This window comes from Mesoplodon bidens (genome assembly GCF_964165515.1).
Source record: "Mesoplodon bidens genome assembly, chromosome: 3".
NCBI lineage: Eukaryota > Metazoa > Chordata > Mammalia > Artiodactyla > Ziphiidae > Mesoplodon > Mesoplodon bidens.
In genome coordinates this window covers 57221696-57238731 of record NC_138178.1, presented here as the reverse complement: position 1 = coordinate 57238731, position 17036 = coordinate 57221696, and the positions used below count along the sequence as shown (strand labels likewise).

Below are 17036 nucleotides of genomic sequence, written 5' to 3'. Positions count from 1 at the left end.
GTTATCAACTATCCTAGTATATAGCCACCGAACTTATCACTTCCATGTTTTCATTTAAAACATGGAAATTCTATAATTCTCAAGAAAAGCTCCAGGAATACTAAAATTATTTTTGTTGTTTTTTTTTTTTTGGTTTGTTTTCAACTTCATTCCAAGCCAGAAACAAGAGAACAGATTAGGCAAGAAAGATTACTTTTAAGGAGACTTATATCTATGCTTATTTTAATGCAATCTCAAGTTATGGAAAACAAACAGCAACTGAGAGCATACAGCTTTTCATTCAGCTCACTTAAAAACATCATAGCCATTCTTCTATAAGCAAAGCACAGAAAAGATGAGTCATTAAAGTGACTGATTATAAATGGCAATCATTAGGGCAGATGTAAGTCATTTTAGTTTAATCAGGCCATTAATTATTACGGTTTATCAATTAGTTTTATTGAAGGCAAGGGGGCTTACACGAATAGTAGGGCATTGATTTTAACTGAGACATTTTCTAAAAGAAAATACAAATGAGGTGTGTAGAATCTGAAATTACATACAGGTCCTCTTCATACCAGTAAAAAGAAATAAGCTTCCTCTAATGTAAACCATAAGCCTTTAGTGAAAAACCAAATTAACTCTAATCCCTTTGCATTATACATAAAATAATATGCTTTATTGTTCCCTAATTTGAGGTTTGCTTTGTCCTGGCCAAGAGGTCAATATCATGTTGGAGAAAGTGAAATGAAGGTGCAATGTAAAGTGACCCATTTTTAATATTAGGTATTTCCTATCCTCTTTCATTAAAAAAAAAATTTAGTCATTTTATACAGATAGGATTTTATAGGAGTCAGTATAGATTCCCGTTGGCCACATCCTCTCGGAAAAAGCAGAGGTGATATGGAAAGTGCGTGTGTATGCACACATGGGTGCATGTGTGTGAAAGAGAGTGTATGTGTGAGTGTATGATATATAAGATTAAGGGTGATGTGTGATCTTCCTACACTGACAAAAGTTGTCATGAAAATCAACTGAGACGGTGTGCTTAGCAGTGCCTGTCAAAGAGACAGTGCTCAATGAATTGTTGAATAAATAAAATAAATGGGAGAAACATTTCCTAAACTTGAATACACTATATATACTGGAAGCTGTGCTTTGTAGAATCAGTAATGACAATGACGCTTACCTTAGAAAGTCAGGATGTGAATCATCTAATATATTAGACCAGACCCAAATTTCATTATATGAGCTCTACCTGAAGGCACGCTTCTTCCAGGAAGGCAAGTGCTGTTCACAGAAGAGTTAACAATTATCCAGTCACATGTATCTCCTGTCACAATATCTTCCCACTCCTTCAGTGAAATTTCACAGAAAGGTGAGCTTTTTAATGATATGTAATGAATATTTGATTTGTAGCAGTGACAGCCCATGTAGATAATAGGTAGTTATGATGCAGTTCTGCTTAATAATTTGAAGTGCTTAGAATATTATTAGAAAAATATTAGGAAGTTGGAAAAAGGAAAGAACTTACAAGTGGGATATCAGTGTCATGCAGAAGATAATGATATGTGGTTTCTATAGGAGACTGTAACTAAATAAAAATCAACGCCTAAGTGTCTTTAAAAATTAAACATAAACTTACCATACAATCCTTGTGGTTACTTTCCTATTTTAACTTTAATAAAGTATGAAATATCAGTTAATTACTGATACTAATCATATACAATGTATCAATGGTAAATGGCTATTTCTTCTCAAAACTGATGTGTACTACATGACTTGATTCACTGTGATTACAAATATCTAAAGAAAGATACATACCACACCGAGGTATCTACTCAAGAGAAATGAAAACACAGAACCAAATAAAGACTTGTGTATGAAAGTAGCATCATCTTTTTTTTTAACATTTTATTGGAGTATAATTGCTTTACAAGTGTGTTAGTCTCTGCTTTATAACAAAGTGAATCAGTTATACGTATACATACATTCCCATACCTTTCCTCTTGCGTCTCCCTCCCTCCCACCCTCCCTATCCCACCCCTGTAAGTGGTCACAAACCACATAGCTGATCTCCCTGTGCTATGTGGCTGCTTCCCACTAGCTATCGATTTTACATTTGGTAGTGTATGTATGTCCATGTCACTCTCTCACTTTGTCACAGCTTACCCTTCCCCCTCCCCATAACCTCAAGTCCATGCTCTAGTAGGTCTGTGTCTTTATTCCCATCTTACCCCTAGGTTCTTCATGACCTTTTTTTTTTTTTCTTAGATTCCATTAGCATATGGTATTTGTTTTTCCTTTCTGACTTACTTCACTCTGTATGACAGACTCTAGGTCCATCCACCTCAAAACAAATAACTCAATTTCGTTTTTCTGATGGCTGAGTAATATTCCATTGTATATACGTGCCACATCTTCTTTATCCATTCATCTGTTGATGGACACTTAGGTTACTTCCATGTGCTCGCTATTGTGAATAGAGCTGCAATGAACAATTTGGTACATGACGCTTTTTGAATTATGGTTTTCTCAGGGTATATGCCCAGTAGTGGGATTGCTGGGTCGCATGGTAGTTCCATTTGTAGTTTTTAAAGGAATCTCCATACTGTTCTCCATAGTGGCTGTATCAATTTACATTCCCACCAACAGTGCAAGAGTATTCCCTTTTCTCCATACCCTCTCCAGCATTTATTGTTTCTAGATTTTTGGATGATGGCCATTCTGACTGGTGTGAGATGATATCTCATTGTAGTTTTGATTTGCATTTCTCATGATTAATAATGTTGAGCATTCTTTCATGTGTTTGTTGGCAATCTGTATATCTTCTTTGGAGAAATGTCTATTTCGGTCTTCTGCCCATTTCTGGATTGGGTTGTTTGTTTTTTTGTTATTGAGCTGCATGAGTTGCTTGTAAATTTTGGTGATTAATCCTTTGTCAGTTGCTTCATTTGCAAATATTTTCTCCCATTCTGAGGGTTGTCTTTTGGTCTTGTTTATGGTTTCCTTTGCTGTGCAAAAGCTTTTGAGTTTCATTACGTCCCATTTATTTTTGTTTCTATTTCCATTTCTTGAGGAGGTGGGTCAAAAAGGATCTTGCTGTGATTTATGTCATAGAGTGTACTGCCTATGTTTTCCTCTACGAGTTTGATAGTGTCTGGCCTTACATTTAGGTCTTTAATCCATATTGAGTTTATTTTTGTGTATGGTGTTAGGGAGTGTTCTAATTTCATACTTTTAAATGTACCTGTCCAGTTTTCCCAGCACCACTTATTGATGAGGCTGTCTTTTCTCCACTGTATGTTCTTGCCTCCTTTATCAAAGATTAGGTGACCATATGTGCGTGGGTTTATCTCTGGCCTTTCTATCCTGTTCCATTGATCTATATTTCTGTTTTTGTGCCAGTACCATACTGCCTTGATTACTGTAGCTTTGTAGTATAGTCTGAAGTCAGGGAGCCTGATTCCTCCAGCTCCGTTTTTCGTTCTCAAGATTGCTTTGGCTATTCGGGGTCTTTTGCGTTTCCATACCAATTGTGAAATTTTTTGTTCTAGTTCTGTGAAAAATGTCAGTGGTAGTTTGATAGGGATTGCATTGAATCTGTAGATTGCTTTGGGTAGTAGAGTCATTTTCACAATGTTGATTCTTCCAATCCAAGAACATGGTATATCTCTCCATGTGTTTGTATCATCTTTATTTTCTTTCATCAGCGTCTTATAATTTTCTGCATACAGGTCTTTTGTCTCCCTACGTAGGTTTATTCCTAGATATTTTATTCTCTTTGTTGCAATGGTAAATGGGAGTCTTTTCTTGATTTCACTTTCAGATTTTTCATCATTAGCATACAGGAATGAAAGAGATTTCTGTGCATTAATTTTGTATCCTGCAACTTTACCAAGTTCATTGATTAGCTCTAGTAGTTTTCTGGTAGCATCTTTAGGATTCTCTATGTATAGTATCATGTCATCTGCAAACAGTGACAGCTTTACTTCTTCTTTTCCAATTTGGATTCCTTTTATTTCTTTTTCTTCTCTGATTGCTGTGGCTAAAACTTCCAAAACTATGTTGAATAAGAGTGGTGAGAGTGGGCAACCTTGTCTTGTTCCTGATCTTAGTGGAAATGCTTTCAGTTTTTCACCATTGAGGACGATGTTGGCTGTGGGTTTGTCATATATGGCCTTTATTATGTTGAGGAAAGTTCCCTCTATGCCTACTTTCTGCATGGTTTTTATCATAAATGGGTGTTGAATTTTGTCGAAAGCTGTCTCTGCATCTATTGAGATGATCATATGGTTTTTCTCCTTCAATTTGTTAACATGGTGTATCACTTTGATTGATTTGCGTATATTGAAGAATCCTTGCATTCCTGGAATAAACCCCACTTCATCATGGTGTATCATCCTTTTAATGTGCTGTTGGATTCTGTTTGCTAGTATTTTGTTGAGGATTTTTGCATCTGTGTTCATCAGTGATACTGGCCTGTAGTTTTCTTTGTTTGTGCCATCTTTGTCTGGTTTTGGTATCAGGGTGATGGTGGCCTCGCAGAATGAGTTTGGGAGTGTTTCTACCTCTGCTATATTTTGGAAGAGTTTGAGAAGCATAGATGTTAGCTCTTCTCTAAATGTTTGATAGAATTCGCCTGTGAAGCCATCTGGTCCTGGGCTTTTGTTTGTAGGAAGATTTTTAATCACAGTTTCAATTTCAGTGCTTGTGATTGCTCTGTTCATATTTTCTATTTCTTCCTGGTTCAGTCTCAGCAGGTTGTGCATTTCTAAGAATTTGTCTATTTCTTCCAGGTTGTCCATTTTATTGGGATAGAGTTGTTTGTAGTAATCTCTCATGATCCTCTGTATTTCTGCAGTGTCAGTTGTTACTTTTCTTTTTTCATTTCTAATTCTATTGATTGGAGTCTACTCCCTTCTTTTCTTGATGAGGCTGGCTAATGGTTTATCAATTTGTTTAACATCTAAAAGAACCAGATTTTAGTTTTATTGATCTTTGCTATTCTTTCCTTCATTTGTTTTTATTTCTCATCTTTTTTTTTTTTTTTTTTTTTTTTTTTTTTGCGGTACGCGGGCCTTTCACTGTTGTGGCCTCTCTTGTTGCGGAGCACAGGCTCCAAACGCGCAGGCTCAGCGGCCATGGCTCATGGGCCTAGCTGCCCCGCAGCATGTGGGATCTTCCCGGACTGGGGCACGAACCCACGTCCCCTGCATCAGCAGGAGGACTCTCAACCACTGTGCCACCAGGGAAGCCCCCTGATCTGCTATTTATGATTTCTTTCCTTCTGGTAACTTTGGGGGGTTTTTGTTCTTCTTTCTCTAATTGCTTTAGGTGTAAGGTTAGGTTGTTTATTTGAGATGTTTCCTATTTCTTAAGGTAGGATTGTATTGCTATACACTTCCCTCTTAGAACTGCTTTCACTGCATCCCATAGGTTTTGGGTTGTCGTGTCTCCATTGTCATTTGTTTCTAGGTATTTTTTGATTTCCTCTTTGATTTCTTCAGTGATCACTTTGTTATTAAGTAGTGTACTGTGTAGCCTCCATGTGTTTGTATTTTTTACAGATCTTTTCCTGTAATTGATATCTAGTCTGATAGCGTTGTGAATCTATAAATTCAGAAAATAGATTAGTGGTTCGCAGAAGCTGGGGCTAGGAGCAGGAACTGATGGCAAGTGGGCATGTGGATTCTTTTTTGGGGTGATGGAAAATGTTCTCAGATGGATTATGGTTATGGTTACACAATTCTATAATTTATTAAAAATCCCTGAATTGCACACTTAAAACAGGTGAGCTTTATGACACATAAGTTATATAACAATAAAGTGGTTTTAAAATCAGCCCAAAACACAATTGTTTAACTTCTTTTTATTGATAACTTCTCCATAGTTTTTCAGGTCCTTTGTGATCTCTGTGGTCACCTTCTTACTCTATTTATAACAAAATATGAGACATCAGTTGTTTACACTCTGATCGTATACTACATATCAATGGTAAAATGGTTATTCCCTCTCAAAAATGATATGTTCTAGAAAGCCTGATTGTGATTATAGATATTTTTTAAAAGATACTAAATTTTAAATGTTACTTCTGTGTATTTAAGATTATTTCTCAAAATGACCAAGGCTATGTATACAAAATGTGAAAACAAATGGTTCAAACATGAAAATTTTGATCAACTAACCATAGTTGCCTCAATAACCTCTAGTAACTCCTTTGACTGATTTTCAGGCTGGACTGACTCTTTTTTTTTTTTTCCTTCACTGAATTGACCAAATTGACTGTGGAAATTGGTACCATGTTGAGACAAACCCATGTTGCCACTGATAACAGCCTCAAGCAGGAAACTGTATCTTTACACATGCTGTATCAATTAGCCATTAAACAACCCACATGAACAGCATCAAGCTGAAGCTTGCTAATAAAGGCCCACAGAGCATGGACTTTTTGCAGCTCTTCACAAAAGGCTCCTCCGCCCACTACCCAGCACCTACCCCCAACACAATCAGGGGTCAGAGTGGGAGGCATCCCTGGTCAGGGAATGGCTGGGGACCGAGGGGGCTGCTCAAAACACATAAATAAAACCTCTTTCACAGAACTACAGCTGGAGTTATCCAACGTGTTTTATACAGGGCTCTACACATCCATTTCCTTTAAGTTTCGTCACAAAGAAAATCATGACTTTCTACACACAATTCTATGCTTTCTCTTTTCAGAAAAGGAAATTCTTGCGAACTGAGAATTCCCTTTTTGCTGTGATCTATTCATATCAGGTGCTGGTGATATCTCCCACTTCTGCTCCCTTCTGGTCTCCATTTTGTCTTTTTTTTTTTTTTTAATTTTTACTGGAGTATAGTTGCTTTACAATGCTGTGTTAGCTCTACTGTACAGCAAAATGAATCAGTCATACATATACATATATCCCCTCCCTTTTGGATTTCCCTCGCATTTAAGTCACCACAGTGCATTAAGTAGAGCTTCCCGTGCTATACAGTATGCTCCCATCAGTTGTCTATTTTATACATAGTATCAGTAGTGTATATGTGTCAATCCCAATCTCCCAGTTCCTCCCACCCCACCCCCTTCCCCCTTGGTAGCATATTTAAAATATTTAATTTGCTCTGTGCTTTCATGTGTAAGCCTCACTGAATGCTTTTAGAAATAGGCACGGTGCAATCCTTAAGGAAAAACGAGTTCAGTTTTAAAATACGGTATGTGGCTCTCCTGTGGGACGATAATGGAAGCAGAAATAAACTTCTCTTCAACTTTTTCCCCTCTATAAAGCAATTACACTATTTTGCTTGAATGCCAGAAAGCCAGTCTCAGTTTACCAGGAGCCAGAGACACATTAGCAGGTCTTCATGCCTAGTAAGCTCTTCTAGCACTATGCCAGGGTGCTGCAGCAATCTTTTTACATTATGTTTAATTGTCTTATGAAAAGACAACAACTAATATATTTATCTAGTTATTTCTTGGGGACTGCTTTCTACTGAATGAGAACAGCAGGTGCAATTAAACATAGACTATGCTGACATTTCTACACTACAAATTCATCTGTGCACAACAGGAACACACTTAAGGGAAAACCACAGTGCAATATAAAAGTTATTCTAATCATTCCATCACACAACAAAGGGTAGGTCATCCAAATATTCTTGCAAAAATCTTAAATAAAATTAAGCAGCATAATTAGCCATCCTAAATGGCCATTATTATCTAGAGTCTCATGATTCAGTTCTGAATGGAAGCAACAAACATGGTTTTCCCTCTTCATGTATGACAAATGCAGGAGACATGCAGCATTTACAAGGTTAATACCAGGAGCAAAAAAGGCCCAGGCTTCTCAATTCTGCCTTCCTTTTAGTAAGTAAAAGAGGTTTCCTTCTAATGTGGTGGATTTTAGATTCCTACCCAGCAACATCCTCTGTTTGATGTATGGGAAACACCGGCTGTGGAGGAACAGGTTCCTGGGGGTCGGAAGGGACCTATACTCTGCCCCAGCTCTGAACAACTTAATTCCCACAATTCTAAGATACCACCAATTACAAGTTTTTCAGTGAAAAAGGAAAGAAAGCAATGGAATACAACACTGAACGTATAAATAAATTATAAGATACATTTTGATCGTAGAGTTGACTTGGAGTAGCATGTCCAGAAGACCAACTCTGGTAAATTGTTCTAAAGAAATAACAAAAATTAGAGATAACACTTCTTTGGCACTTGCTATATGCCAAACACTGGGCTAAATGCATTATCCTCATACATATTATATCTCATTTAATTCTCATCATAACCCTTGAGATAGGTACTATTATTAACCCCATTTTATAGATGAGTAAATTGAGGCTGAAGTTAATGAAATTACTTGCTCAAGGTCACACAACTATAGACTACAATCCTAACTCTTAAGCCTTAACAAACTGTATTATGTTTATGAGATAAATCTCATCTCAATTTATGGGCTCGATTACTATCCCAGTTTTGACCTTGAATAGCTGGGCTGATCTTCAGACATTTTATTTTAGACTTTTCCACTTCTCACATAAAGTAGATATAGGAGGGAAGTTTGGAGACGGTTCTAACTATTCTTTCACTTAACCTCTTGCTGCTTGTCTTGAGAAGCAGTTATTTGAACTATAACAATATCTATTATGTGCCAGACAAAGTGCTACAATCTCAAAGAGGTTAAGGAACTGATCCAAGGTCACATAGCTGAGTTGTATTAAGAAGAAGCAGAAGCAGAACTTAAATCTGGATCTGACCCTAAATATAGATCTATTCCATTAGGCTACCCACCAGTTATCACCTTCCTTATGACTAAGTTATTTATCCTTTTTAAGCTTTAGTTTCCTCATCTGAAACACGGAAAGGCACTCAATGAATGATAATATTAATAACAATAATAATTGCACCCAATCCAGAAGGAACTTAATCCCCCAACAGCAAAAGAATGGATTTAATTTCCATGGTGCTGACCACCTTAAATCATGTCTTTGGAGAAAGGGACAGACATGGAGAGGTCTTCTAACTGCTAAACATTCTTGGCAGGATATTCTCTCTGAGAATAAATATCTTACTTTAATACTACAGAGGAACAAAGGTCATCCAATTAAGCCACACTACAAAAAATTCCAGGAGAAAAATATTATTCCCAGAAAACTGTGATTCAATTTATTCATCTAACAAATATGGACTGGCACACAGTGTCATAAATTAACTGTGGCCTACAACCTCTACCAACAGAAATGACCCAGCATACAGCTGTTCTCCCTCTCCCTCTGATAAGATCCTAAAACTTCATAGTTTGCATAAGAGACAAAGCTGTGCTCAGGGCTTGGTGAATCAAACATTCATCAGACCACCGAGCGCATTGTGCTGGGTTGTTAGACAGGGGCTCATCATAAAGGTGAGGGGCATACTTTCGGGTGCCATAAAGAACTGTGAGTCAAACCCACAATGACCACATAATCTACTTTAAATCCCAATCCCCAGCAAGGCAGAAGGATCTTAGGGGAGGTTAACAGGAGGACTAAATACCCTCTCGGACTATTTGTATTCCTTCCCTCTATGGCACATGACTTCTTCTCTTCTCTTCCCTAAGGTTTCCACTGACCCTCATTTTTAGAAAGGGAGGGGGAGGTGGCTTGCATGGTAATTCCCCTGGGTTCCTCAACCTTTTAGAGATGTCCTAAAAGGGATGACTCTTCCTATGATATATCCTACCACAGACACATGGATAAAAGAAAAACTAAGTCCAGGACAACCCTCTCTGATGAAGTAGATCACCCAAATGCAGACAATCATAGAACAATCACATATTCTTTATTATTAAGCTTTTTATTTTGAGATAATTGTAGACTCACATGCAGTTGTAAAAAATAACAGACATCCTGTATACCCTCTACCCATTTCCTCCCAACACTGACATTTTGAAAAATTGTTGTACAATATCACAAATAGGGCACTGACACTGATACAGTCAAGACAGAGAATGTGTCCATCACCACATCCTTTTATAGCCACACCACTTCCCTCCTACCCCTGCATCCTCTCATTAGCCTCTGGAAACCACTAATTTATTCTCCATTTCTGTAATTTTGTCATTTCAAGAATCTTATAAAAATGGAATCACACAGTATGTAACCTTTTGTGACTGGCTTTTTTTACTTGGCGTAACTCTCTGGAGACTCATCCAGGTTATATATATCAATAGTTCATTCCTTTTTATTGCTGAGTAGTAGTATATGGTATGAATGTAGCACAGCTTGTTTAACCATTCACTCATTAAAGGACGCTGGGGTTGTTTTCAGTTTTTGGCTATTATGAACAAAGCTACTATAAACATTTGTGTACTGCTTTCTGTGTAAACATAAGTCTTCACTTCTCTTGGATAAATGCCCAGGAGTGCAACTGCTGGGTCATATGGTAGTTGCATGTTTAGATTTTTAAGAAATATCAAATTGTTTTCTGGGGGGTCTGTATCATTTTACATTCCTATCAGCAATGTATTAGTGATCTAATTTCTCTGCATCCTTGCTGGCATTTGGTGTTATCACTATTTTAAAAATTTTAGCCATTCTGGTAGGTATGTAGTAATATCTCGCTGTGTTTTTAATTTGCATTGCCTTAACGGCTAATGATGCTGAAATCCTTTCCTGTGCTTAAATATTTGCCATTTGTATATCCTCTTCAGTGGAATGTCTCTTCATGTCTTTTGCTCATTTTTTACCGGGATTGTTTGGGTTTTTTTGCTGTTGAATTTTGATAGTTTTTCATATACTCTAGCCATGCATTCTTTAAAAGAACACTTTTAAGTAATGCTCTACGGGGTTTCTTGTCTTGAAAATCATTACCACAAATACAGAAATCCTTAGTGATTACCCGAGGGAAAGACAATGAATGACCAACGTGGGGAAGGAGGCTTAATTTTTAGAGATGTTCATTTGTGTTGAGAGTCAGAGCTGCAGAAAAACCAACAACCCAGAGTCATTAAATTAGTTTGTTTACCTCAGTTAATGGGCTGTCTTTTTTTTCCTCCAAACACACAGTGTTCATAAGTTACGATCTACTACATCACTGGCATGTGATTAATATTTACATTTAAAGGACAATATTTAAACAATTTAAAAACAGGAGCCAAATGGACATATATACACTACCAAATATAAGTAGCTAGTGGGAAGCAGCCGCATAGCACAGGGAGATCAGCTCGGTGCTTTGTGACCACCTAGAGGGGTGGGAGGGAGGGAGACGCAAGAAGGAGGAGATATGGGGATGAATGTATATGTACAGCTGATTCACTTTGTTATACAGCAGAAACTAACACACCATTGTAAAGCAATTATACTCCAATAAAGATGTTAAAAAAAAAAAAAGGATGCCCTTGCAGATGAACTTCCTGTACATTTTGGGGGCAACTTCCTGTGGATCTACAATCATTTCAAAATAAAAAGATTTTTAAAAAAAGAATACCTTTGCTTTCCATCTAAGTTGTAACTCTGCATGTCCTCTTTTTTTTTTTTTTGTGGTACGCGGGCCTCTCATTGCTGTGGCCTCTCCCGTTGCAGAGCACAGGCTCCGGACGCGCAGGCTCAGCAGCCATGGCTCACGGGCCCAGCCGCTCCGCGGCACGCGGGATCCTCCCGGACCGGGGCACGAACCCGTGTCCCCTGCATCGGCAGGCGGACTCTCAACCACTGCGCCACCAGGGAAGCCCCCTCTGCATATCCTTTTTATAACTCTTTGTTAATGATAATATTTTATTTTCAGTATACTTTATAATTTAAAAACCCTTTCCCCTTAAAGATGTCTTTTGTATTGATTATATCAGTTTGGTTTAGAAAGCAACATTATTCTTAGCTAAGCCACATTGCTTTGATTCTCAATTATTAATATTTGCTTGCATTTTAGGCTCTTCTAAAATATTTCATATTTTCCAGAGTTGTCCATTTTGAAGGAACACAAAATAGTTTATACATGTTAAGCACTTAGAACAGGGTCTGGTACAGAGTAAGCGCCTAATAAATATTCATTATTATTACTATTACTACGATTTTCATAGCAAAATCTACTCGCAGGGATTCTAATTCGTTTTCTTTCTTCTTTGATATACCTGACTTACTTTAACCTTGGTAATATGTCATACTTCCTTCAGGCACGAATCAAAGAATCCAGAATCCTGGTGCTTGAAGGAACTTGAGTGATCATCTAGCCGTCCCTTCATTTTATATATGAGGAAACTGAGGCCCGGAGAGCAAGAGTCACCTGCCTTCGCAGGGTCGCACAACGAGGCAGTCAGTCAGTGGGACTGGGTTGGTAATTTAAATAAAACTTTATTCCTTCTTAGAAATTGAGCTTTTTAAAAATTGTCCAAGTTAGACCAAGTCAGTGCGGCACATCTACAGTTCTTAAATAATATCTGAGGAAAAAACAGGTTAAGAAAAGAAAAATCTGTGCAATTTCCAGATGCTCCAAATTGCTGGCCAAGGATAACAGCAACTTTTAAGTTTCTCTCTTTCTCTCCCTTCCTCCTCCCATCCCTCCCTCTCTTTCTTTCTCCCTCTCTCTCTCTTTCTCTTTCTGACATTGCAAATATCCTTTAAATCATGAAGGATTCTTTTTTTTTTTTTTTCAAGCTACTGAGTTGCTAGACCAAACCTAGGTAGGATTTTTCAGGAGCCACGAGATATGATGATAATGACAGAATCAACAAGACCCCTTGAAAGAATGGTCTGTCTGTTTGGGCAGGGGAAACGTCTTTCTAAAGTAGAGCTTCCATGGGACTTCCCTAGTGGTCCAGTGGTAAAGAATTCACCTTCCAGTGGAGGGGACGTGGGTTCGATCCCTGGTTGGGGAACTAAGATCCCACATGCCGCAGGGCAACTAAGCCTGCATGCCACAATTACTGAGCCCGCGTGCCTCAACTAGAGAGCCCACATGCTGCAAACTACAGAGCCCACATGTTCTGGAGGCCGCATGCCACAACTAGAGAAAGAAAACCTGCATGCCACAACTAGAGAGAAGCCAGCGTGCTGCAATGAAGAGTCTGTGCACTGCAAAGATCCCGCATGTCACAATGAACACCCAACGCAGCCAAAAAAAGAAAAATACATTTAAAAAATAATAATAAAGTAGAGCTTCCACTGCACTGCTAAGAATTAAAAGAATGCCTTCTTTCTCTTCCTTCTTTTTTTTAAAAGTCTAATTTACTGAGGTATAATTTACAGTAAAATTCACCCTATCTAGGTGTATAAGTCTAAGTGTTCTAACAAATGTGTACAGTCTGATAGCCACCACCAAATTCAAGATATAGAATTTGCAACATCTCCCAAAATTCCCTCACAGCTTTATAGTCAACCCTTCCTCTACCCTTGGGCAACCACTGATGTATTTTCCATCCTTGTTGCTTTCCCTTTTCCAGAATGTCATGTACGTGGAGTGACACAATAGGTAGCCCTTTGAGTCTGGCTTCTTTCACTTAGCATAAGGAACTTACGGTGCATCTATGTCACTGCATGAATCACTAGTTTGTTCCCTATTATTGCTGAGTAGTATTCTATGTTTGGATGTACCACAGTTTGTTTATTCATTCACCAGTTGAAAGACAATGGAGTTGTTTCCAGTTTGGGGCTATTATGAATAAAGCCACGTGGAGTGCGGTTGGCAAATCATTTTGTAGGACAGTACCAAACTGCTTTCCAAAGTGGCTGAACCATTTCATATTCCCACCAGCAATGTATGAGAGTTCAGTTGCTCTGTATTCTTTGTCAGCACTTGATATTATCAGTTTTTTCTTTAATTTTAGTGAAGGTCTACCTTTTAGCAGAAAAAAAAAATGTAGCAGGAAACATTTTTTATCACACTGAACTGCTGCTGAAAGTTGAAGCAAACTTGACTCCTCTCTTCCTCTAAAAATCCACAAGCAATCCATCAGGAAATTCTAACTCTACGTTTAAAATACATTCAGAATCTGACCACTTCTCCCCATCTTCACGACTGTCTCCCTGACCTGAGCTTCTATAACTCACCTGGTTACTGTAACACTGCCTAACAGCTGATAGTACCCTCACCCCTATCCTCAGCGTGACACGCTGGCCTCCCTGCTGTTCCATGAACACGCCACGCACATCCCACCAGCATCTTCTGCTCTGTTCCCCCACATACCTTCCTGTCTAGCAACTCTCTTCCTTCAAGCCTTTGCTTCAATCCCATCTTCTCTATGAGGCCTACCTGATGAACACTGCAACCTGCCCTTTGCCTCCCCTAAGCTTGATCTACTTTTTCTTTTCTCCCTATTAATAACTACCCTCTAACACACTCTGTATTTATTTTTTTATTATATTCATTACTTATGGACAACCCTGCCCCACCCCAGCTAGAGTATAAGTTCCATGAGTGTCAAAATCTTTTGTTTTATACAAATCGATGTATTCCAACTACATAGACAACTGCCTGGAACACGGTAGGGATAAAAATAAATAGTTGCTCCATGAACAAATTAAAAACACTGGCTTTGGCACCAAATGGAAAATATGTATGAGGCCAGATTTATAAAAAGTAGAGCCAGGGGTAGAAAATGAAATTTCTAACATGCCTATTGAAACCACAAGACTTACTTTCTCGAATCACAAATCTATTTGGGCAGCATTTGCCTTCAGAATAATACAAAAAAATTTTTTAATACACATATATATAATATAAAATATAAAAAAGCTCTCCTGTTAGAGAAAATTGATGAAACCAACCAGGTTCATATATACAAAAATATCCTGGGACACCAACTATCTAGGTTTTTTTCTTTCTATAAACTTCTCCATCTGTGTAAAACTGCCCCAGCCTGACTGCCAATTTTATTTTCTTAATCTAAGTTCTATTCTCATTACCCTTCCATTTCTATTTATTATCCTCAGGGAAAGAGAGAGCAGTTAATGCCAGGGCATTCTCACATCTTCCAAAGAAATGGCATAGGTGTTAATCTTGTATTTATGTTTGATGTGGGTAATGATGGCTGTGACTGGAGCTGTAGGTTTATTAATATGCAGGGCTCTCACCTCATTAGTGGCGATGTATGTTTTGAAGTTAAGCTGCAATGTTTGCTGTAATGTCAGATCTGGCCTAACAGACTTTCTCACTGTTCATTTTCTTTGTTTTTACTCAGTCAGTACATGCTATGCTCACAGGGCTCACAAGAATGCTTTTTAATAAAGACAAAAATTTTCCACAGTAGTTAATCTTGGTGGAAGTTTCAAACAGTTTTAATAATTATTTCCTCATGTGATACCACATGTTTAGCCTGAAGAAAAGATTTTCATAATTTTTCACCTAGTAATACAAAATATAATAAACTCTCTCCCTGGCTTGATTTGGGAGTGAGGTATGCTTATTAACAGGATAAAGTGCTTAATTCTAATAATAGTTATTATATAATTAAAACATACCTGCATTACTAATATTTGAAAGTTTATAAAGCACTTTCACATATATCATCTCAATCAGATCTTAAAAAGAACAAAATAAACAAAAGTAAAACCTGGTTGAATATAACATTTGATGATCCATTATGAATGGCAACTGATACACTTCAATTCCTAAAAAAATTTACAGTTTACATAATACACAAATAAACTAACTTGTACCAGACTAACAAGCTTCATGGGATGGATGGGTGGTCTGTTGCTGCTTGTTGCTCAGACTTTACTCTGCTCTACAGTCCTCATGGGGTTTGCACTATAGGAAAGACTCAATTTTCAGCAGCTTGTCTGGAAGTCATTAACTATATTTTATAAATTCCACTATATATATATATATATATATATACACACACACACACACACACACACACACACACACACACACCCCTATATACACATATATACACGTATATAACTATATATACACACATATATGTACATATATATACACATACACATACACACACACACACACATATATATTTACAGCTACAAATCCAGGACCACTGTACTTCAAGGAAGCCATTTAAATGTGAGAAACAGTTTATCCTCTTTTCTCATTAGATAACTGAATATATATCCATTTCTTAATATTTTAAAATTCGTGTTCATAAGTACAAGACCCTGGTCTTTAGGGGCGGCATTTGGTAGTCAGAGGAGAACACAGGTACTTAGACCGAGACAAAGGAGAAGGAGGCTTAGATCACTCATTAGTGCTTCTCTTTCACCATCTTTTCACTCTGTCTTCTCACAGCGCTTGTACCGGGCTCCCCCTCCTGCAGAAGGACCACTATCTTTGATTTGACAACGTGACACATATTCAGCTAGAACTCCCATCATCATTCAAGAAAGCAAAAATGAGGATATGTGCTTTTAAGAAGGTACAGCAATAAGCTTACATATCAAAAGTCTATAAACAAGTATATTACCTATTTAATTGCCTTAGCTGAACTTAAAAGCTCTGATCTTTAATTGAACTGATCTAAAAAGCTACAATTTTTTAATCAAGGACAAAATTAAATAGCTTTTTGGTAAATAAAAAGGCATCTTTAATCTTATTTTTATGAAATCCAAGTTATTAAATACAGACAAAACCTCTAAAATATTAAGTTAACTACTCAATCTAGAGTAAATTTCTCATGACAAAGCCTTACAAAATTCTTCAGGGACACCTGGCTTCTTCTACTCTTCAGTAAAAACACGTACTTTTAAATCTGGAAGGTAAAAGTTTCCACAAATAACACGGAAACTCAAAAGCTAAACCTATATGTTTAATGAGGTATATTACCACAGCATACTATTTCTATAGCTGAGTACCCATAATTACTGGGGAATAACTGTTCATCTGCACTGTAATTCATTAGTCTTTCCATCTAGACAGATGCAGATGCACTTTCACTTACTGGTATTTATTTAAAACTGAACATATACACACTATTATATGCAAAATAAATAACCAACAAGGACCTACTGTATAGCATAGGGAACTATACTCAATATTTTGTAATAACCTATAAGGGAAAAGAATCTGTATATATGTATAAATGAATCACTTTGTTGTACCTAACACAACATTGTATACC

At 37.4% G+C, this 17036-nt stretch overlaps 1 protein-coding gene across 2 annotated transcripts in view; it reads right to left on the bottom strand.

Annotated features, from left to right (window-relative positions):
• MAP2K5 (mitogen-activated protein kinase kinase 5) overlaps positions 1 to 17036 on the bottom strand; it is a 259237-nt gene that overhangs the window by 123419 nt on the left and 118782 nt on the right. The gene's annotated exons all lie outside the window — the stretch shown is intronic.